This window comes from Chamaea fasciata, unplaced genomic scaffold (genome assembly GCF_029207755.1).
Source record: "Chamaea fasciata isolate MVZ Bird 193981 ecotype frontalis unplaced genomic scaffold, bChaFas1.0.hap1 SCAF_4, whole genome shotgun sequence".
Taxonomy (NCBI): Eukaryota; Metazoa; Chordata; class Aves; order Passeriformes; family Sylviidae; genus Chamaea; species Chamaea fasciata.
The window spans coordinates 33,086,914-33,109,824 of record NW_027094089.1 but is presented as its reverse complement, the minus strand read 5'-3'; the positions used below and the strand labels follow the sequence as shown (position 1 = coordinate 33,109,824).

Sequence of the window (22,911 nt, the reverse complement as noted above, 5' to 3'; positions counted from 1 at the left end):
ATAATCACCCCAGTCCTCCGGATGAGATGTTCCTCACTCATGCATTGAAGTCTGTAGCAATACTGCAAACTGAACCTAAATGCTGCCACTAGAAACCCTAAAACTTTGGGGATTTAATGCACTCTGCAGTGTCTTGCACTGTGCCAAACACTGTTCTTGTCCTCCTTCAAACACAAACCTCAGCTATTCCTGTGTCACTTCGACTCCCTAGCCCTGACACACCACATGCAGATGTACCTTTCCTTCTCCCCAAAGGAGGACTGTGGACATGGTCACATCTCCAATAGTGGCTCTGATTTTCTGCTCACTGAGAAACGGTTTAGGTATTAAACTGCAGTTTTTTTCCTGCAGTATCCACTGCTGAAACAGGCAATTACCACAGCAACATGTCACAACAGCTGCTAAGAAATACACCTGTAAAGAAACAAACTTACCTCTATGAGTAGCTTTCTCCACCTGTGCTTTAGAGAGGAACCTAAGCTTGTAACATCTGTAGCAGATGATTTACCAAAGGTGTACCTCACTGAAGAGGATGAAGCTACAGATACTCACCAGTCCCACTAGGTTGTGGGGAGTGGACTTACCTCATGACAGACCACCTTTTTATGTATTAGGTTGGTTAGTTTCTTTCAGTTCTCAGTGACATTAGTCCTTTAGAAAGCAAATGCAGTCTACAGACTGGTGGGAGGATAACATCTGATTGTACCACTGCCAAAAGGTGGAAAGTTCTTGATTTTGTCTTTCCCATTGGGAAATGCAAATGAATCAAAATTGATATCTGAAGATCTCCCAAGGAATAGACAGATAATTATTACAAAGAACTAAGTCCCTGCATACTACAAGCTTTATGGAAATCAGCCTGCTCTGTAAGTTTCAAACATTTAACTGAATTCTGAAAATTACCTTTAAATATAAGATTAATTATAATCTAATTCTAGATTAGATCTCCTCATTCAAGTTCTATGCAAGCACAGAATTTCATGACAAAATTAAAAGTATGGTACAAGAAACAATTTCATTAACTGTCCATCATGGAAGTTGCTGTTTCAAACCAATTCTAAACAGTGCAGTCATGTATGTATATACTGACTATTACTAGCATTAATTGGTTTTTTAAAATACATGGTTGCAAACTATAAATTTTATCTTCTGTTTCCTAATAAATGCTCTCCTAAAAACCAACTCATTTAATCAGAGGCAAAATTAATTAGATTTGAATAAATCATTAATAGCATGTATAAAGCTGGAAAAAATACTGTCATTCAGACTAGACATGTACTTAAACTTCTCAGAATTTGAATCAGAATTTTGTACCATGACTCCCTGATCTGGGACATACTTACATAGTCTGGTCCCAATTTATGTAGTTGTGTATTTACCTTTATCTCAGGTGATCGGGACATGCTCTTTTGCCAGTCTTTTTGTATTTGGTTATGTTATGATTGCAGAATTAAAAGCTCAGATAGCACAGTCAAATAAGCAAAACCATTTCAGACCAAACCAGAATATACTGAACAAAACATATTTTCTCTGGTTTTTGCTTTGTTTGGTTTTTAAAAGATGCTTAGCCCAATGTTCTCTCGCTTTTGAGCAACAGAGCTATGAGATGTTCAAAGCATCAAGGGAGAGAAAATAAAGAAAACAAATCAAAATAGACTACTTAAATACAGAGAGGACAAAATCATGCAGGTAGAAAGACTAACATTACAACCTATAAAACAGGCTTGGGAATGGGGGGGGGTTGAGTTTTTTCCCCAGTGAAGCACTGCCTAATGTACTGAAATGTTTTCCAGTGACTGCTAACCATTATTAAGCTCCAGACCTCTGACAATGTGTAAATCTTGCTATCTGACACGGTCGAAGTTTTGTCTTGTGTATATGTGTGTATATATATACATAGTACAAAAAGCTTGGAAACAATCTATCCTTACAAAATAATTCTGAATTAAGGTTGAATCAGGAGATTAATCTATTTTGACAGATAAAATATTAAGGACAAAAATTTTTATTTTATTTAACCAGCAGGAATACTTCTATGAAAGTCAAACTTCAAAAATTATCATCTCAAAGCTGTAAGGAAAAAAAAAAAAAGTAAACTGTAACAAATTCCACAATCCACTGAATAAATCAAACAGGAAGCGAAACAACTTCAATGCACACCCAGCACCCTGACAGTCTCCCAGCACTGTTGGATGAACAGTGTCTACAACACTTGCAGATCATCAGTTTGGCATCTCCTGAGCCAAAATCGCACAACAGGCTCCCCTTTTCATAAACTTTATGCCAGAGAATACAATTCTACAGGAAACTGGAAATGAAACTCACTAATCTGTGTTCAGTGAATGCCATCTTTAGAAAACGTAAGGGATTGTTTCTTTTGAAATACTGCTTTTCTTTTGAAGTTTAATTCATTATCTAGAGTAAGAGCTGACAGATCCATCTGGTGTTTTGCATAGCATAAATTCAGAGAATACACTGGTTGGTGCACACTGCATTTACTTCATTAGGGTAAACCAGAACTTACCAAGGTAATAAACAAAACCCAAACAGGTTGAATGAAGCATTTGAGTTCTTGCTTCTGTAATCATTTTTTCCCTGAGTTGTCATGATGGCAGGAGTAAGACAAAAGCAGCTCTCAGAGCTTTTTGGTGCAGTCTGGTCTATTTGCAGCAGAGCCAGAACAAAAGATTTAACTGGCCTGACTCACCATTTGGATAATGTTCTCATCTGAACTGAGCTGTGAAAATACCAATTTGCTTGAGATGACATAACTGTTATTGCAAAATCTAGATTCCTCAGCAGCTCTCCTGGAAAGAAGGTTTTGTTGTAAGACAGAAGTGAGAGGTCCTGGGGATGTGCCCAAAGGCCAGTTGGTACATGTGCACAGCCAGGTCAGAGCTGCCAGGAGTGCTGCAGCAGGCTGTCTGTCTTCTCACAGCTGCAACTTGTGCTCTGTGCCCTTGCAGGTTCTGCCTTTGTCGGGCAGAGATCCACATCAAATGCTTGCCTTTGTGTTTGGAAACACTCAGCATGCACCAGGCTTTGATGGTGAAGCCACCACCACTGGCTTCATTGCTGGTGTCATCTGCACTGCAGATTATGCCCCTTTTGCAGAATTGTTTTAAGATGCTGCCTGATTAATTCTGCACAGACCACAAGAAAAAAATAGCTTATCTTTCACCAAAATTCACAGAAAATTCCATTTTCTCTGGATTGGAAGAGACATACACAGATTGGTGCAGCAGATGCACAATTGGTGGCAATTGTGTTCCTCTGTGTTCAAGGTGTGTATCATTGGCTTCAAGAATGTTCACATTTGTTTACTGTGCATGTTTTTCCCATGAAGGAAAGAACTACTTTCTTCCTTTTTTACCACAATCAAAATCTGCTATCCTATTTAGGGAAAGAAAGCAGAAGATACTAGATGGCAAAATTATCCTTTTTTATTTTTCTTTCTTAGTATGGTGCTGCTAAACAGTTATTTTTGTACAGTTTCAAAACCAAACTTAGGGTCCTAATTCCTGTCCTATAAGCAATATTTGTATTTGCTGACCATGACCATGACCTCGGTAGTGTGATTTAAGACTTCTGAGTCCTTGCAGCTGTACTGAACTCTCCAATGGTTTTAAAAATACAGGCATTACAAAAGAAGAACACAAGTATTCACTGCAGAATGTTTAACAAATTGTCAGAAAAATTCTACAGCATTTAGCAGAGTCTTAGTCCTTTTACCTAAGATATGCCCAGTAGCTTGTCTCCCAAATGCAGGCTGAAATAAGAAACTGCAGAAATTGTACAGCAGCATTGTACTGGAGCCAAATACTGCTTGCAGCATGTGCACACCCCAATTCTCAATTCACACAAACCCAAGAGTGCTTAAAAATAGTGAAAACTGAAATGAAATATGCTGGAAGAACAAGAATGCACACGGCTCCTTTCCCCAAATGTGGAAAAACTTCTGTGTACTAGATTTCAGCTTTTTTTATGACCTGTTGCAACAAGATCATATAGAAATGGTCTAGTTGGTTGGTTTGTAAACAAACAAACAAACGTGACAGGTTAGGTTAGATTACACGTGTGTCTGAAATGTAAAATCAACATGCTGGTCACAGTCATACCCAGTAAAACAATCCTCTCCCTTGTTTTCAAACTTGTAGTGTTGTTTAAGGGTATTTTTTTTTTTTTCACAGGAAGCTATAAAAAGAAACAATAAGCAGAAAGTACTTACACCACAAGCAAATGCAAGGAAGAGATAAGGTGAAGTACTAAAAATAAATCTGGAGCAGTTACAAGCTGGTGAGGAAGCAAAGTAACAGTAAAACATCCATGTCTTTATGCAAATAAAGTTAAAAAGAAAATAAATAAATAGGAACCAGCTGGTGAGAGGAAGAGCATGGTGGAACAAAGCACACTATGAGAATGAAAACAAAGGCTGTTATAATAACCTGTACAGGAAAGCTGCACGCATAAAAGAAGGTCAGTGCAGTATTACTGTAATCAGAAACAATAACAGTGTGTTAAAATATGGAGAGGAACAATAGGAATGTTGGGCATTCCACTGTACCTGTGTGGAGACTGACAGCTCGTTCATACTCCAAGAGCCTGCCTGCTGACAGCCAACTCAGAAAGTCAGTGCCATTCATCCCCCAAAAAACCCAGCAGCACCACCACTTCTTGACAACACTGCAGCAAGAACAGTCTGACTGACCTGGGGAAGGTCTGACACAAGAAGGTGTCCTTGCACCTTACAGATACTTTTCAACACTCACCAGTACAAAAAGTGACATTACCAGAAGTCTTATAATACAAATGTTAAATGATTACGTAGGAAAAGTGATACTGAATTTTGTAAGAAACTGTAAAAGAATGGTCAATCACAGTTTAACCTTTGGAAGCTCTTGGAGAATTTGAAAAAATAAATTCAATATTAAAGATTGAAATTTATCAAACAGCAGTAACATTTCAATATTGAAGAATGTAGTGCTGGAGGGTAAAAAAATTAACCCACACTCAACTAAGACCAAGAAACAGGAAACCTAAGAACTCTTACAAGCAATTCCCTTAAATCCATAAAGAACATGAGATTATGGAAGTAAATCTAATCTTTTAATGGACTGGTTCTTTAAACCCCAAAGCTTAAAATACTATTTCTTTGGGAGAAGAAGACCAAGAAGGGTCTTCAAGCAGGCAGTGATCCCTCTGTGCAATTTAAACTGTATTTTGTCTCCTGAAAATACTATGAAAAAATGCACAGAAGAATGCTGCTGAAGACAACTTAAGTTATACTAAATCTGGGTACATCATCCCATTTTCGAAGTCCATATAATCCAGTTTCCTAAGGGTAGGCTACCATTGAAAATCTTCTAAATGAGGGATCACAGCCTTCAAGAACTCAATATAGCTGCTAAGATTAACAGAAGTTTCCCTTCATTCTGCAGAGTCATGCCCTGAATATCATGATGAGCAAATACTAATGTTGCTCAGAAAGCTGGAATTACCCTTAGCTTGTTTTGAAGCCAACCAAAAACAAGTGTCTAGCAGCACTGCTCTGAAAAAAATAATGTCGACTTATCCATTCCCTCATTTCACAGAATCACAAGGTTGGAAGAGACCTTCAAGATCACTGAGTCCAACCCAGCCCTAACACCTCAACTAAACCATGGCACTAATTTGCTCTCTAAAACAGCAGAGAAAAAAAGCATTCATTTAGGTTAGTTGGCAGTGTACTTGTGCACACTTATCATTCATGAATAAACAATTCCTTTATATGACAAATGAAGGATGCAAACAATTAACAGAAAAAAAAACCCAATTTGCCTTTTTTTCCCTCCTTGTCTTGGTAGATATAAGTTGTATTTGCATTAATAATGAAAAACTGACATTGTTGAAAAGCATGTGATTTCAAGAATATGCTATACCTTGGTTGATTGAGGTAGCATACAAAGAACACAGTTTAAAAAAAATATTCATATCTAACTTCATAAAATTAGCCCTAGCACAGAGCAGATTTTCAAGTCTGACAATATTCAAAGTCATGCTCCACCACAGTTTCGCAGGGAGAATCTGTTATTCCAATACACATAAACTGTTATGGATGCTGTCAAACCAGTGCTCTGTAAAAACTAGACAAAGAGAAAAAGGAAAAAACATCTCCCTTACTTTCCCCCCCTGCCATGAAAGCAAGAAACTGAGGCCCATTTTTTTCCAATAAAAAAATCCAGGCAATGATCTCTGAGGTGGAGTGATGGGGATGTGTATTTTGTTTTACTTTCAAAAAAAATAATTAGATATATTCTGCAGATGTATAGATATATTCATGCATAATATTATTTACCTTCTAGTTAAAATTGTGGCTGAAAGCACAAAACAAATACAGACTATGATACTGAACTCTGAGCTGGTAAAATGCTTTCATGTACCCACCAGAATATTAGGACACAAATCCCTCTGGTAAGTGACATTTTCTGAATTCAGTTCCCAGAAGAAAGTAGTACAGAACACCAAGGCTGCAGACATATCAGACTTCTCAACTACAGCAAAGCTTTTGAAACAGTAAATAAGTTGGTTTTTTTTCCTGAAGAGAAAAATTTCACAGGATATTGTAAATGTTCAGTATAATTTAAAAATTCTAACTTAATAGCCAACAGTTTATGAACTCATCATTTCCATGAGGCTTGCCTTGCTATTTGATCACAGGAATAAAAGCTTCTTTGGACACAAAACACACATCTACAACTGTAATCTTAGAAACAAAATAACAAAGTGACTCAGTTACTATGTTTTCACTTAGATCGGCTGGTATTCAGGAAGTGAGACTCTGATTACTAATCATTTGAGGGAGCCCTTGAAATGATGAGTGACCTTTTAAAAAGTTTAGAAGAATAAACATGCAACATGAAATCACTGGGAAACAGCTTCTTGAAGAAAACAGGTAATGGAGAAACTTAGTTGGGAATGAATGCATATTTGACACATTCTGACTTCAATGTTTTGAGCCCAACAAGGCTGAGCACCACCCCTCTCCAAAAAGCAGGGTTGCTTGTTCTTCCCCTTCACAATTAAAACCCAAGCTTACATTGTATTCGCATCGGCCACATATGCTGCTAACATTAGAAGACTACCTACTACAAAAAAATTCTTGTGCTGTGCTGCCACATTGTGAGCTCAGACAGTAGCTTACACTAAGTCCACCAAGCAGCCTTCAGAAAATACAATTAGGGGTTTTCCAAAAATGCATTTGGAAAACACAGTAAAAAAAAATAGAGCATGCTAAAACTTATTAAATCAAAGGTAACCCTTAAAGCCCTTCACTGTATGCTGACATGATCTTTAGTAGAGAAATTCAAGAGGCATTCATGTAGAGGAGTTCAATTTATTGAAATAAAAGTCAGTAATTGGATCTGCCTAGAGTAATTGCATATCATAAACACAATGAACTTGAAGCCTTGGTGTATATCAAGGGCTATGAATTAACCAACACCAATGAGATTAACTGAGGAAAAGGGCTAATAGGATACTGATGCACTTTGAAACAGCTATACTGTTTCTCAGCTAGAAATAGTACATGAGAAAGAAATAATCTTTTTCTATATCTCAAGAATGTATGCATGTGCTCAGATGTCCAGAGAATTGCAGACAGAGAGATCTGGAATGTTTCTGGCAGTGGAAAAAAAAGAGAGGGGGGTGGGAAGGGGAGTCTGACAGGGGGATGGGATCAGAATGAACCCTACATCAAAATTTCTAGTCTCTCCCTGTCAGAAAAGGGATGGTGAATGACGTTTTGTTTTTATTTTTTAAAAACAATTGAAGCCTCCAGGAATCTGGATATAGCAGAATCCAAGTATTTCCTAAAAGTACAACATAAACTAGCATAAAGTCAAGAAAGATGACATTCAATGAGGGCAAGTGGCAAGAAAGAGAAGTATATAAATACAGACTGAACAACAGCTAGCAGTACTACAGAAAGGGAAGTGAATGCAAAATGGGTCACAAGTGAGTAGGAGTCAGAAGAATGACAAGAGGACAAAAGCAAAACTAAAATGTTCTAATTCAGAGATGTGTTAGTACTCCCACCAAAACACAGAAAGCAGTGATTACATGCACTTTCAAAGCATCCAGGTTCCTGCTTAACATTTCAGCAAAATATGTAGAGATTGGAAAAGAGATCAGAAGACAGCAACAATGGCCAGAGGTCTTAAAAATGTGACAGGAGGGAAGATACAAGAAGGCTTAATTCGTGTGAAAGAGTAGGCATGATATTAACTGAAATGGTACAGCTAGGATCCTAGAAACAGAATTCTGGTTCACAATCAGTCCATAAACCCTTCACAGATTAATGTTTTGTTCCACAAACAATTTTGACCTTAAACACGAAACAGAAGCCTATATGGGTATGCAGTTGTAAAAACAACTACAGCACTGAACAGAGCCATAAGAAAACATAAAGGAACAGAAAAAAAAAAATCTGTGTAGGGTTACCATTAAAAAAATCTGTATAAAGATTTTCTCTACCTTTCTTCCAGTTTCAAGTTTCAGCAAGAGCTATGAAAGCAGCTGTGGCTGGGGTAAACTTGAATGGCTGGACAGAAATGTGGTAAGAATTTCAGGGTGAAGTGAAAAGAGGTTTCTTTTACAGTGCAATGTGTCAAACTTGAGATTCATGCCCTTCACATGGCCAGTCTCTAAGTTACAGGACAATAAATCAACCAAATCAAAACAGGATGTGCCGGGCAGTTGCTGTGTTTCTTGAATACCTCCTCTGGGATGCAGATGCAAGACACCCAAGGGGGTTTGCAGCAATTTCCATCCCAGGTGATGCATATGCTCAAAATGGTCCAGAACTAAACATAAAACTAGATCCCATAACAAAATCTACAGCTTGTCTTCCTGTCAATATTTGCAGTGTGCTGCAGGAACCTGCAAGAATGCCTTTTTGTGCCATCACAATCCCAGGTTATTTTTTCCTCAGGTTTTAGTTACGTTAGCCCAGAGCTTCTTTACATTCCCTCTGATAACTAAAATAATAACTTTGCATAAAGTAACTATGTAAGTGCTAGAAAAATGCTCAATTGACACGGCTGCTTGATGGAGAATTTCAAGTCGGGTAAGGGCACCCCCTTACAGGAAAGTGGAACAAAAGTTGTTGCAGTTCAGCCTCAAACTGCATCACAGGTTCCCTTTATCCACCAAAATATAAGTTCTGCCTTCGCACAGAGATTGTTCAACACTTTCCACTCTTAAAATGTATTTTCATTGCTTACAACTTTGCCAAAATAGCAGTTTGGGCTGAAACTTTACACACCAGATGCCTGCCTGAGGCTGAATTTTTTTGCACAAGTTTCAGCCAAACAGTTTAGATGTTCTAGAAAATGAGGACACAATTTTCAGTATTAAAAGTTTTGGTGACCTTTTCTTCAAGGAAGAAAGCTTTGTAAGAGTAGATAAAATCTTCTACTCTATCAGATGGCTCATGACACTGAGGGGTGCACATCCTCTCTGATTTGGCAGCTGAAGGTCTTTTGTAAGTTTGTCCAGTGACTCGAACCTCCACAGTCTGCATCCTCACTTTGAACACCTTTCTGTCAAGCTGGAGTCCTGGCCAGAGCAGTCACCCTCCCTGGGGGACAACATGTGATTTCAAACAGCCAGGGACCATGTCAGATCAGAGCTGAAATCAAAGCTCAGTTCGGAGCCTGCTTTTCCCTCTCCTGCCAGTGACAGAGCTATACAAAGGGCCATGCTGGGGGGCTGCTTTAGAAGGAAACAGTGAAAGAACTTTAAAAACTAACCCCCAAAAAAACAACCCACGAAGCACACCATATCTGGAGATAAAAATAACAACCACACCATATCTGGTGACTGGGTGGGCTGAAAGAATGAAGTGAGCTGGAAGAAGATGGAGAGTCTGGATCAGTGAGACAGAGTTCGCTAATGAAGAAACAGGTAAGGTCTCTCCAGGACACACCCCAACCAACTTACTCAGGGATGGCACTTGGGTGTTAACAGTAACAGATGAATAGCCCCTAGAAGTGTACAGAATTTATTCTGCACAAGTACCCTCAAGTCTGGCATTTCCTTACATTTTAAGACTCCGTGTGACAGCATTCTTAAAAGATCCCTGTCCTGCATCTGAACCATTGCTTTACAGTGTCCACACACACGTTGTGAAGAGTGGAATTAGATGCTACAGCAGAGCCAGCCTAGCAGGGACTCCTTGGAGACCAAACATGATCCTTTTCTTCCCATTACGTGACACATTTTCCTCCTTCCTTTCACTATTCTGGCAGCCACTGTCCAGTGAGGTGACTCTCCAGTGAGCCACTGTCCTCCATGAGGTGACTGAATCTGACAACCCAGAAAAAAGTTAATCCAGAAGAGAAGGGTAGGAAAGAAAACCAGCAAGGAAGTACACAGGCATCTTCTCATTGAGCAAGTTGAACTGACTCCCAGTGAAGGTGAAAAACACCCCAGCTGGCAGTAGGAAGGCAGCAGGACCACACTCCAGGGAGCAGAGGGGAGGAAAACAAGGCCTGCCCCTTCTTTTCAGATAAAGGCCTTCAGCATGACAAGGTGAAGGACATTATTACAAAAGTTACAGTGTGACATAAAAATTGCTTAAATCTCCCCATTGACTGGGGCCCCTCGAAGAAGAAGTTCCTTCCAGAAAACATGTCAAAACGATTGATATTTCTTCATTCACAGTCGCAAGTCAAGTCACATGCTAGAATTATTTCACTTTAGCAATGCTTCAGTGACTCACAGGCTGGAGTGCAGTATATTACCCACAATGAACTCATCTTTGTTTAGCTCATATCTATGTGGAAAACAATATAGTTTTATGCAGTCACTCTTATTTTTCTGTAGTTCAGTCACATTGGTCCAACTGTATCCAGGGGCAGCCCACCTACTTCAAGATTAAAACTAGAAAAATAATTCTTCCATTTTCATTTAAAGTTCTTCTTCCTTTACCCACATTATAACTGGACCCATGCTCAAACAATACACTCCAGACAAAGTTCTGAAGAGTTCTCTTTCTATTTTTCATACATAACAGCCTGCTGACCCCACCACAACACCAAACTCTGGCAATCCTTGCAGTTAAAATAAATAAATAAGCACTGAAACCCACCTCAAAAAAGAGATGGGGTGATCCAGCTCTGAGCTGCAGCACTTGTGTTTGAAAATTACAGCAGCCAGAGGACTGAGGCGCAGCACTTGTGTCCCTGCACTGAACAGCCCAGCCTTTCTTTGGCTCTGACACTGAGCAGGTGGGCTGCTGTGACGACAGTGAGTCACACAAGAACCTGTGGTCCCCCAATGCCTTGTTGGAGAGTGCTATGCAAGACCCCCCAAAGTTTCAGGGAGACCTGGGGAGAACAGCTGTCTTCATGCCAAGGGCTCAGAGCAAGGATGTGAACTGGACTGGTGAAGCTGCTGAATACCCTGAGCATGCAGAAAGACGTGCAGGACTCAGCTTTCCAAATGATTCCCTGCAGGTCAATCCTTATTGCACAGACAGACGAATCTGGCTGTGGCCTTTTCCTGCCCCTCAGTCCTCCTGGACAGAGCTGGGTCTGCATCACAGATCTGCACATCATATGAAGTGTCCTGAAGAGGGGAAGGGATTGCCACACCAATCTCCAGCTACAGATCAGCACCATTCATCACACCAGCTGACAGGTTAGACTTGTGGGCTTGGGAGAAAAAGGGAAAAGCAATAAAAACCCCACCACACAGTGAGCAGTCTGCAGCAAGAATCAAAGACTATTGCATCACATTCTTGTGCTGCATTCAGGGCTTTTTTGGCCTGAGCTCTCTTCCTGACCTCATCTACCATGACTACCCTCCAAGTTCTGTCTCAGAGCTCATTTCCTCATGGGAGCTCAACAGTCAGAACTACAGCTACACATGCACATTAAAAAAACTAAATATGCACATGCTGTCCAAGTAAGCTCTCAAAGAACAAACTTCCAGTTGGTTTACTTATCTAGTTCCAGCCATCTACTTTTTTTGCAGTCTGTTGTTCTTACCTTCAATATATTGATTTTATTGCAAAGCAGAACATCAGATATGACTTCCCAACACAGGATTAGTCACAGGAGGCCTCTGGTGGAGGCTTCTCTGGGCTCCTGGAAGGTGGAATATATTTTTTGAGAAACTCCATCACTTTCTAGATGACAAGTGCTGAGTGCTTTTAATTTTATATGCTTAATTGAAAACACCTTTACACTCACTCATGAGTGAGTTGGGTATACTAATCCTGAACACAAAATGTGTCCTCTCAGAGTTTTAAAGAATCAGTGTTAACATTTATATTTAAACATTCCAACTGCAATAAATACTTAAAAACTGTTGCAAGTGTGTATCATATAGAAAGATAAAGTACATCTGTAAGATGTCTATAAGGACACACAGTAAAGAAAGCAGTAATGCTCAGCTTCCACCATTAATAAATTTGATTTTTTTAAAAAAAATCACATTTTCCTTCTTCCCTTCAGGAAGAGCAGATACTAACTACAGTAATTTGGTTTCCAGATAACAGACAGGAAAGAATTTCTCTGAGACAGATGAAAGGATTTAGGTAACACTGTATATACAATTAGAATTCCCAAATGTTTGTATCACTGGCAGTTCCTGTGGGTGTTAGGGGAAGAGTGGGCTTGATTAAACTGCAGACAGTGCAAGGTTATTTAAAAATTAAGTTGTGAAAAACACAACAAAAATCTATTTGAGACAAATCTCAGAATTTGTTATAAAATATCTGAACTGAGTTTCCCAGTTATTTACAGCCTAAAACACCATTGTGTTAATGTGAGCTGAGAAATAAATGAAGTTCTTTGAAACTGTTAGATGGAGAAACAAGGGGAAGAGAAAAAATTACTTCAGTTCAAGATCTGAAGTAGATATTTCACTGAATCTGGACAAAACAGATATTTCAGATGTGTTTGTCACATGGTAATGATCTATTCAGTTCAACTGCCATTTATTTTCAGTAGTAATTACTCACAAGCAGACGCATTTTGTCATGACAAGATTTTGCTATTGTGAAAACATCTCCTGGGTAGTTTGGAAGTCCTACCATATTCTAAACCATATGCCCAGAAGGCTGATTCAAAAAAGAAATTCTAAGGAAACAACCCCCTAGCAACATATTACAACAAAGAAACTGGAAGTCAGAGAGGGAAGGACACAAGTCTAGCAGAAGATTCCTTTCGGTCCATGCTTTTCTTGAGAAATGTCCAAGTCAATCAGACAACCAAGTATTCCTGTTCTTCATGGGGAAAACTAAGGTACTTATTACTGACAAAATAGGTTATACACCTAATCTAACAATCCTGAATACGGATTTGAAACTATGTAAGAGTTTACAGTCAATCCTTAAGAAGCTGATTTAACCTTTTCAACTCACTCCCCAGAATACTTTACAGGGAGGAGTACATTCAGCCATTTTTTAGATTTCAAGCGTGTCAAAGAAGCATCTGACATGTATTTGGGTTTAACCCACTTATTACACCATGCTGCTGAGAGAAGAAAGAAAGAAGAAGATTATGTTCCTAGAAGAGTTCAGACAGTCCAAAAACAAGCACTTCTTTTCAGGAACTTGGATTTAGACGCATTACACAAGATCCTCAAAATGTAGGTAAAAGAATAGCAAGCTTTTGCTGCTAACTTGGCATGTGAGAACAACAAAAACCCCAAAACAATTAAAATTCCAAGTCAGAGCATGAAATATTCCCTCCTTTGATTTTTTTTTTTTTTTTAATTGTTTCAGTTTGTCTGGGCTTTGAAAACATCCTACATTGCCTGTGTGCCAGGGAAAGTGTCTTTTCAACCCACAACTCTAAGCACTCGTTTATGTGAAATACACTGCTGAGTTAGCCTTCACCCCTCAGGTCTAATCATAAATTATACTGCCAGGCAGATTTTGTAAAAGCATTTAGCACTGATTTAGCCATGGAAATTGAAAATAGAATACCACAACGGAAAAATGCAGTTATTGATGGAATACTCTCTTACTTAAGCCACCTCTTAAGGTTCTCTAACAAAAATCTTGTTTTAGTCACCTAGGCAAAAGACAAAACTCAGCCCTTCAGGGCTTTTCACAGTGTACCAGAGACTGAAGAACTGAATTAGCAAAAACACCTTGAAAGCAATAAAGGGGCTTGCACAGGGTAGAGCTAATTGACAAGATGTGTGCATTGTAAATGCCAGTATGGGAAATGCTCCGAGGTGGGTTAAGCTGCCATGTGATGCCCAAAGACCCAGGTTAATGCATTAGCGTGCCCAAACAGAATAAGATCCTAAGTGAAAGTCAAAGTTTCCACAGTCTGTTTGGGATATTTTCTCAGCCAGCCACCTCATTCTTCTTAACAGACACATCTCACAGCAAAGAAAGTAAAGCATCCTTCCTGACTTTCATTTCTGTAATGCAAACATTATTCACATACTAGACTATAAGAATATGCTTCTTTTTAAATTCTCCTAATTTACATAATAAATATACAAATGGTCTGGGTTTCGTGTCTACAGCAATTAATAGTGTTTTGCAGGATTGAAGATTACAGTGGACTACTTAAAAAAACCCAAAATACCTACAACCCTTTAGAGAGAAAAGGTGCTTCTTGCTATGAGGAGCTCTGCAAGTTGGATTTCAAGGCTTCTAATATCCACTTTCAGAAAAACACCACTCACAAAACTGAAAACAATCCATTATTCTTCAACTGCAGCTATCAGATAGAGCTGACAAATATTTGACACAAATCTAAAAACAATATTCAAAATGTATTCAATTCTGAGACTACTGCACTACTTACATTAGAACACACAAAGTACTCTCTAATCCCATAGAGTTTAAAAAAATCACATATGAAAAATACATACAGCAGTTTGAAAAAAGTCTTCTCTAGTGTAGTGAATTGTATTCAGCTATGAAACACCTTACTAATTGAAAATAACCTTTTAATGACCTTTAACTTCAGCATTAATACACTCTGTTGGTAGCTGTATTCCCCCCCCCACAAAAAAAAAAAAAAAAAAAAAAAAAAAAAAAAAAAAAAAAAAAAGAGGCTTCTCTGGTGTGGGTTGAATTGATTTTCCTGTTCTATTTTATTGTCACTTTAATTCAGACTTCTCAATTTCTGTCCAGCTTCTTTCTGTAGAGTTAATATTACATTTGGCAAAGAAAAAATTAAGGATACTTGTATTTATCTCTCCCTCCCCTGTCATTCACCTCTCCCCCACGAAGTGCAATCCACAGGCTCTCCATTTGTCACTGTTGTTGCTATTATCCTAAGAGCAAGGGAAAACTTTTCAGATCTTCTAAGGCAATCTTTTGGCAAGTCAAAAGTAAGTCCTTACACAAGAAGTTGATGCCTGAAGTCAGATTTCTGTTTTAAGTGGGAAGCCTCTGTTTAAGCAGGAAGGTTGCAAGCTTAATTTAAATATTCCTTATGCTGTTTTGCGAGTTGATGAAAATTGCATTTAAAGCCCAAAAGTGAGTCCTGACAAAAATCAGCCGGTCCTGATTTGCCATGCTCACCAAAGCTTTAAATTTCCCCCTTCAACAGTTCGTATGAGAACATTTTAACAAATAATTAAAGCAGAATAATGCAGATCCAGTTCAGAGGTCCTTCAAAAAACAAGTCCAGCCAAGTTATCATACGCTTCTGTAGGGGTGTATTTGACCTTGGTCTACCAGTATAATCATAAAATCGACCACTGAACCACAATGGTAGCAAGACAAAGCAGGTAGTTAATGTTTTGCCAGCCCATGCTCTTAACACTTTGGGTCACAGATACCACAGATACCCATCTGTCTCACTTTCAACACATCTCTAGGAAGAAACAAACTTCCTCTGCACCAATCTCCTCTTTCAAAGAGATCCTGCATTAACTTCCAGAAAATCAGTGATAAACTTTCTCAGTCTCTATGCAAAGGTGTCAGTTCTTTTGTCAGTAATCATCTACCTTATCCTCCAAACAAAAGTTCTGCTGCTACTGGCAGACCTGGCCTTTTGCAAAACTCGCTGCATGAACTGTCAGACTGGAGCAGCTGCAGAAGCTCACCCTGACACTCAGCCTGCCTGTCCTGTTGGCTGCTCTCCCCCTCCACTGTTGAGATTCATAACATTTAACTACCAATAAAAGAAGCAAATATCTCCATTTTGGCTGGCATTGGAAGAACAAAAGAAGATTATGACAAACTAATGAGGAAAACAAGACAAATTGAGGAAACTTGTTGCGCTTTTTCTGAAGATGGGAGAATGTATGGTGGAAACAGAAAGCATTCAAATAGACGAAATACTGGAATATAAAGACATACTAATGGCCTAAAAATGATCATGAAGATAGCATATGTAATCATCTAGCCTTACAAAAATTTCAATTTTTTTTTTTTAAAAGAAAGATAATCAGCGTCATTCTATGTTTGGGACTCACAACCTTATTGAATAATGCTTTGCATAATTGTTTTTCTCCTGTGCAAATATTTACATTGTAGTAGTGGAAGAGAAACCCATACTCTTCCATCCCTGGATTAAAGCATCACCACCAAGTTACACAAGGAGTCATGGCTAACTGGAAACAGCTGCTAAGCTACTTGCATCTCTGTTGTTTTGTAATACCCACTAGTAACTCAGAAGGATCATATCTTACATCTGCTTCTCTTCACTTCTACATCAAAGTCTTAATAGATAGCTTGTAAGAGGAGTTGTCATTGAAGCTAGGTCTTGAGGAGAGGCACAGAAAGTCGTGCTGCAGCTGCTGCAGATGTTCCTCTGTATGTTTACTAATAGCTGCCTGCTGAGTTTTAACATATTTGGAGCCAGGATTTCCAGATGTCTCCTCCAAAATTAATACAATCAACCAGGAAGTTTACAGAAGTAAGACGATCTAAAAATTTCTCTTTTCTCACAATTTTATTTCTGATTTCTGCAGAGGAACTGTATGCCACAAAACAGATTTGCTGGCCTAACATAAATATGGACAATAACAGCATACCAAATAAAAGTGCTGCAGAAGATCCCAGATTATAAATCACCACTTTCATGTACCAGAGACAGTCCTTGATGCTCAGCAGCACCACTCAAGCCACTGCATTGCCTCCTCCTACTGCTGTTCATATGTTATCAGCACACCAAAATGGGAGTTAAAGGCTTGGCCTGACATTAATGCCCATCACCTTTGAGGAGACAGCCATAAAGTCTGGCAGTATAAATGAAATACAGATTCAACACACTAAAATCTGATGAAAATTCACAACAGCATAAACTTAGAACATTTTTCTGTCCATCCTATCCTACGCTGCCCTCAAGCAAGCTCATCTAGTTTGTTTTCCAAAAAAGTTATTTAAACGAAAAAGAGAAACTAAGACATGATTCACACCCTCTAACTTTCAAGCCATGTTCTGCTATAAAATGAAACCCTGCCAAGTCCCTTTATCAAATTTATCAAATATTTTCCCCACTCCTATTCAAGAATTAATGTGCAGCCACTCTTTCTGAAAAAAAAAAATTAAAATAAAACCAAACCAAACAGACTGTAGTGAGGAAACCAGCTTCAGTGTATGCTGCATCTTATTCATGGACTCAAACTGTTTCCAGCCAGCAACCCACGACAGCCTCTGATTTTGACAGAACAGGCCCTTGTACTTCAATGAAAATTTTGCAAAGATGTACACACAAAAAACAGGTGTGTGTATTTACCGACTTTCTTACCTCCTACCAGAAATTTTTCTTTAAACAAAGAACTACCACTTTTCCTAATGGAATGAGCATTTCTAAAACCCTGAAGATCTAGCTGCAATTAGACAATATAAATCAAACCACAGCAATGAAACACACAGATGACCCAGTTTTCTAACCAACATAGCAAGAAAGTTTTTTCAAAGTATTCCTGGTGATTTTTAGCATTAGTATGCAATGGGTTTTTTGTCTGTTAGACAGTTATTGTCCCTTCCTGGAATTTTTTTTTTTTATTCTGCTCTTGGGGAAAAAAAATGCCCCCAAACCAAAACCCAACACAGAAGGATGTAAAACAAAGCAAAACAGACACGGAAACACTTATGCACTACAGCTAAAAGACATAGTCTATATGGGGAACAGAAATCATTCAAACTTTCCTCCATCACAGAAATTAATTATATCAAACACAGACAAGACTTTCAAAATCTTTACCTAGTATGAGTGAACAAGGACACAGCTCAGGACTTCTGGATGAAATTGTCCAGCTTTGTTCACTGTTTCAGAGCAAACTAATCTGTCTAGTTGGTGCCAAAATTCCATTCTTGTCAAAGTCTGTAATACAGACCATGAAAAATACTGACTTAATAAAGTTTCATGTTTTAAGAAAGGTCACAGAAAATTCTTCATCAGCTTGTTATCAGGCAGCATCAGCTGGTAAATGGCAAGTTGAAACAATTGCAAATTATTCTGGAGAACACTTCACCAAGTTAGAAAGAGATTTGATAAAAGCACATTTCAAAACAGTCTTGGCTCAAAATCCTTTTTCAAACAAGCATAGTGCACTTGTTATTGACCAACATTCAAACTGTTGCTATAGGAGCTTATCCATCACCCTCCCATCAGCTCTGCACCTCTCTGTTTTCTTTCCCTTTCTGAGCTAAAAGTCATCTTGAAAATGTGAGGAGGATAGCAGTAAGACTTTGAAACAGAGAACAACAGGCTCTGCAAGGAACTAGTGTTTTCTTATTAACCCTGGGATAAGACAAACCAACAAACCCATCGCTCATTTTCAGGAAGAACATCTTGTAACTTATAGATCAAACTTTACTGTCCCCACTTCGGTCATATATCACCACAACCAAAATGGTTGCCCTCACTAAAGGTACAGTAGCATCCTCTTTTTAGATAAAGGATTCCAAATTGTCTCTCTCAGACCTAAAAATACTAATTATTTTTTACAACATGTAAATGTCAGCTTGGAGCAACCAAAACCTGTACAAAGCAACTCTGCATTTCAAAACTGGCAGCTGTGGGTAAACAAAATACTGTGCTAGAATACTGCAGTGACAGAAGGTTCATAATTTACTGTTTCTCCAAAACAGCAACTCTGGAGTATATTCCTACAGTGGCTGAAAAGAAGCAGAAGTTAAGCAGCATGGAATGGTTTTCCTCTGAATATAGTTGTAGGAAAGCTTTCCACTCAGCAAAGGAAGGACTGGAATCTGCTCTTGATTCACTAATATTCAATGTAATGCATAAAACTTACCAAATGTCTGTGCGATTCAGCATCTCATGTTTTTCTTTCTTCCTCCTGCAAAACTACAGCTCCCCTTGGCCTTTTCTACTTTAGAAAGGACGAGTCACCTACCGAGAATTACTCTGTAACAAAAGCTGAGCTCTACCTTGAAACAAAGGGGCACAGTTCAATTTACCTTTCCAAAGTAGCAACTTACAGCTGTTCAGCTATAACTAACAGATCTATAACTACTATCCAGTAGTAAGTAACACTAATGCTAACATTTAAGAACTAAAGGTAGCAATAATGATCTGGGACAATGCCTCTTATTTTATGAAAATTATAAAACCAGTATGTTAATCAGTACAGCTGCTGTCAACCCTTATTATGTTGGCCATGGTGCACAAGTCAGCAAAATGCTTTAGCAACTGGAAAACTCTGTCAAGATCTTTATCAAGAGTTGATCAGAATAATAGGATCACAAAGACTTGTGCATCCATTTAATTAAAATAATATGTTCCTAACTGCAGCATGTACTTCATCACAGTTCAGCAAACCAACTCTATTCCATCACTGTTTAAATAACTTTTCCACGGCAAAACCATCCATTCTGTTATAATAAATTTAGACCAAATGATAAGTGTTTTACTCAACAGACTTTGTTCTAGACTGTGTCATAGAAATATCAGACTGTTAAGGCTTTGAGAGACAGAGTTCAGTCTGACTAGGTCTTTTTCTTGATCCTCAAATCAAAGAATTTAAATAAATTAGGCTGTGAATTGCAAACTATTTATAAATTAAAACGTAGGAGAATATGAGTTATTAAAAAAATATTCAACAGATTTTTCCATCTCAATACACTCAAGTCCCAAAGATGAACACTGCTTTTGTTCCAAAAATAATTAGGGTAATGACAAAACGTCCAGTGTTTTATCGACTGTTCTCTATCTCTTGCTCTCCTCTTCTCAAAGACTTCTGAAACATCCATGTGTATTATCTGCAACATTTTTCTCTCAGCCTCTTTTAATCCTGTGATTTATAGACTCCAGAAGTGAAAAAAAAAAGTCTCAAGTATAATGACGTAGAAGAAATAAAGCTACTCTAATAGTCTACTTTTAATAACTAATCTACTTTCGCAGATTTTTCAAATAACATGCCAAATTCTGTGAAGTTCTGAAAGACTTTTTTTCGCATGAGGTGTGTTTCAACATAAACTCCACTTTTAAAGGTGTAGTAGCTCTCACTGAAGCCAAGTGGAGTTTTACACCTACCTTCAAAGAACACTGAACAGATGTGTACCTGTGTTACTGCAGATATGGAGATACCTTTCCTCATTCAAACCTAATTCCATGCACACAAACAGCATATGAGCAGCTCTTGAAAAAACCACAGCTGTTTCTCACTTCAAGGATTAAATCCAGGTGGATCATGTAACATCTCTTACAGTTGTGCTGATTATTCTGAGTTTGAGCATTGCCAACATTTTAAAAATGTCTAAAAATTGGGTGGATTAGGCCACCCTGGTTGGAAAATCTGACAAAATGCATAACTTCATATAATTCTCACTGATTTAGGCATGCTGCAAATTGCTGGACCTATACAATACACACTGCATCACTGCAGTCTTTGCCAGTTAGGAAATGGGACTAACATACACAAACAGCTGAGAATATGGAACTGATCTATAGATTAAACTCAAATGGAAAATGGTCTCATTTTCTCTTCACCCAAGAGTCTGCTATTCTGACTCCTGTTTCTGTTGGATAAGACTGTAAATATTCATAAGAATAATCAAAAGTCCAGCTTTATGGACCTATTTTGGAAAGTGATCCTGTTATTAAATACATTATGTTTTATAATACATTAGCTTCCAATGAATCAAACTGTAAAGTTCTGTGTCACACTATTTAATTATATTATGTTTTGTGAATATGAAGTCAAACTTATATAGTTCCTTGGTGAAGCATGGGTATAATTACTTAAATCAATACTTATTATTTCATCAGCTGGCACAGAAAACAAAGTTCCATCCTCAAAATACCACTGCACAGTTCCCAGTGTTATTAATTTCCTTTTTATTAGCATGGATAATACCACAAAAATATGCTGCTAGCTGAACATACAAGCATGATCCTGTAAAGAAATGTGCAACTAGAGCCGATATCTATCGAAACCAAGTGAGCTCAAACGATTTCCAGCTCCTGTGATTTTATCATGAGTCATATCTAGTGTTTTCCTTGAGTCACACATTTAGGAGCCTCAACTATAGTGCCCGTAATTACATTTTACAATTTCATTACTGTGGTGAGACAGAGAGGAATCTGTCAGTTTACATAGATGCATCAAGACACTAAGCATGCAGGCTACACCCTTGGTCACATGCCAGACCATTTTGTATCAAATTTTTGTGAAACAAAACCATGACCAGGTTACAAAAGTGCTTTTCATATGCTAATGGTAATTTCTGAGTGAATGTGCAACAAGATCCACATGTGTGAATTCCAATGTGTCTTCTTTGCTGTGTAAAAATTTCACAAATGAAAGAATTCCCATTTTTTTTTCCTCACAGAGAACAAGTATCTACTTATTGGACAGCTTTTGATAGCAATGGTATGCCATTCCACCCACGTATAAGATGGAACTAGCCAAAAGCTGCAGGGACATAGATGAATTTAAATCTTATGGTTGGGTTATTTCTTTCCTCTACCAACCAAATAAAATTAATGAGTAGTATTAGTAAGTAAACAACACGGACTGGGCCTTGGTTGTTGAAAGTTCTTACTCTGTTCTATAATTTCAAAACCATTCAAATGCTATTCAAGGTGCAAGTGGGCATGTAAGAATCAACACTTTATAAATCAGAAAGTGAGAGAGAAAACATACAAGTGAAAACATATATATTTTAAAATTCAGCTGCTCTGAATAACCTTGAAACTCTTACAAAGTTTTTGAAAAGTCATAAATAAATTGCCTTTCAATATCACATAAACATCTGTAAATCTGAACAGATTGTTGAGAGCAGATCCTGCTATTGCAGCAGTGACCAAAATAATTCAAGTCAGTAAAGAAACAAGAAGAAGAAGTTCTCCTTCCCTCATTTCTAACATGGAAAGGACTAAAACTTTCTCTCAGGTTGCACCCAGCAGGAAGCAATTCTGAATCAGCAATGGATTAAGTAGATGAACCAACAGACCTCTGCCACATCAAATTGTAACAATATTTTATACTCTAACTAACTTGCCATTTAAAATGGAAACCAGAAAGATCCCAAAATAAACTCTCTCCACAAGACACATTCAAGCAAGCATGAACTTCAGGATTCAAGAGAGCTTAATGCAGTATGGGAAATTTGCAACAAAACCAAGGATGAGCTTCTAGAATATGCTGTCACTTGCTAAAATAAGTAAGAATGTGCTCTGGCTGCTGTTCTTACAAACATCCCCATCTGGCCTCAGCAAACAGGAGAAAAGTGATGCAATTTTCATGGCAACCACAGCCTCAAACCCAGACACTCATCACCTAGGTGTTAGCAAGCCCTTACACAAGGGTTCTCAAATAACTGCTTCCCACCAAGACCTGAAACTGGCTCCCTTTAACATCTGTTAATCTAATTGGTTCCTGTGAGCCCGTAACAATTAAACCTGTTGTTGCAAGGAGCAGCAGGGAAAGGGGATTTTATATACCCACAGCTGGGCTGTTAGCAGAACAAATGGA

General features: G+C 38.2%; 1 protein-coding gene across 4 annotated transcripts in view; it reads right to left on the bottom strand.

Moving 5' to 3' along the window:
* Positions 1-22,911, bottom strand: part of LHFPL2 (LHFPL tetraspan subfamily member 2) — a 120,238-nt gene that overhangs the window by 23,490 nt on the left and 73,837 nt on the right. The window contains exon 1 of one of the 4 annotated variants that reach the window (XM_066181256.1): positions 20,469-20,517. The exons of the other annotated variants lie outside the window; for them this stretch is intronic. The gene's annotated coding sequence lies outside the window, so the exon portion shown is untranslated. Of the gene's footprint in view, positions 1-20,468; positions 20,518-22,911 lie in introns of those variants that run through there. 4 annotated transcript variants of the gene reach the window in all.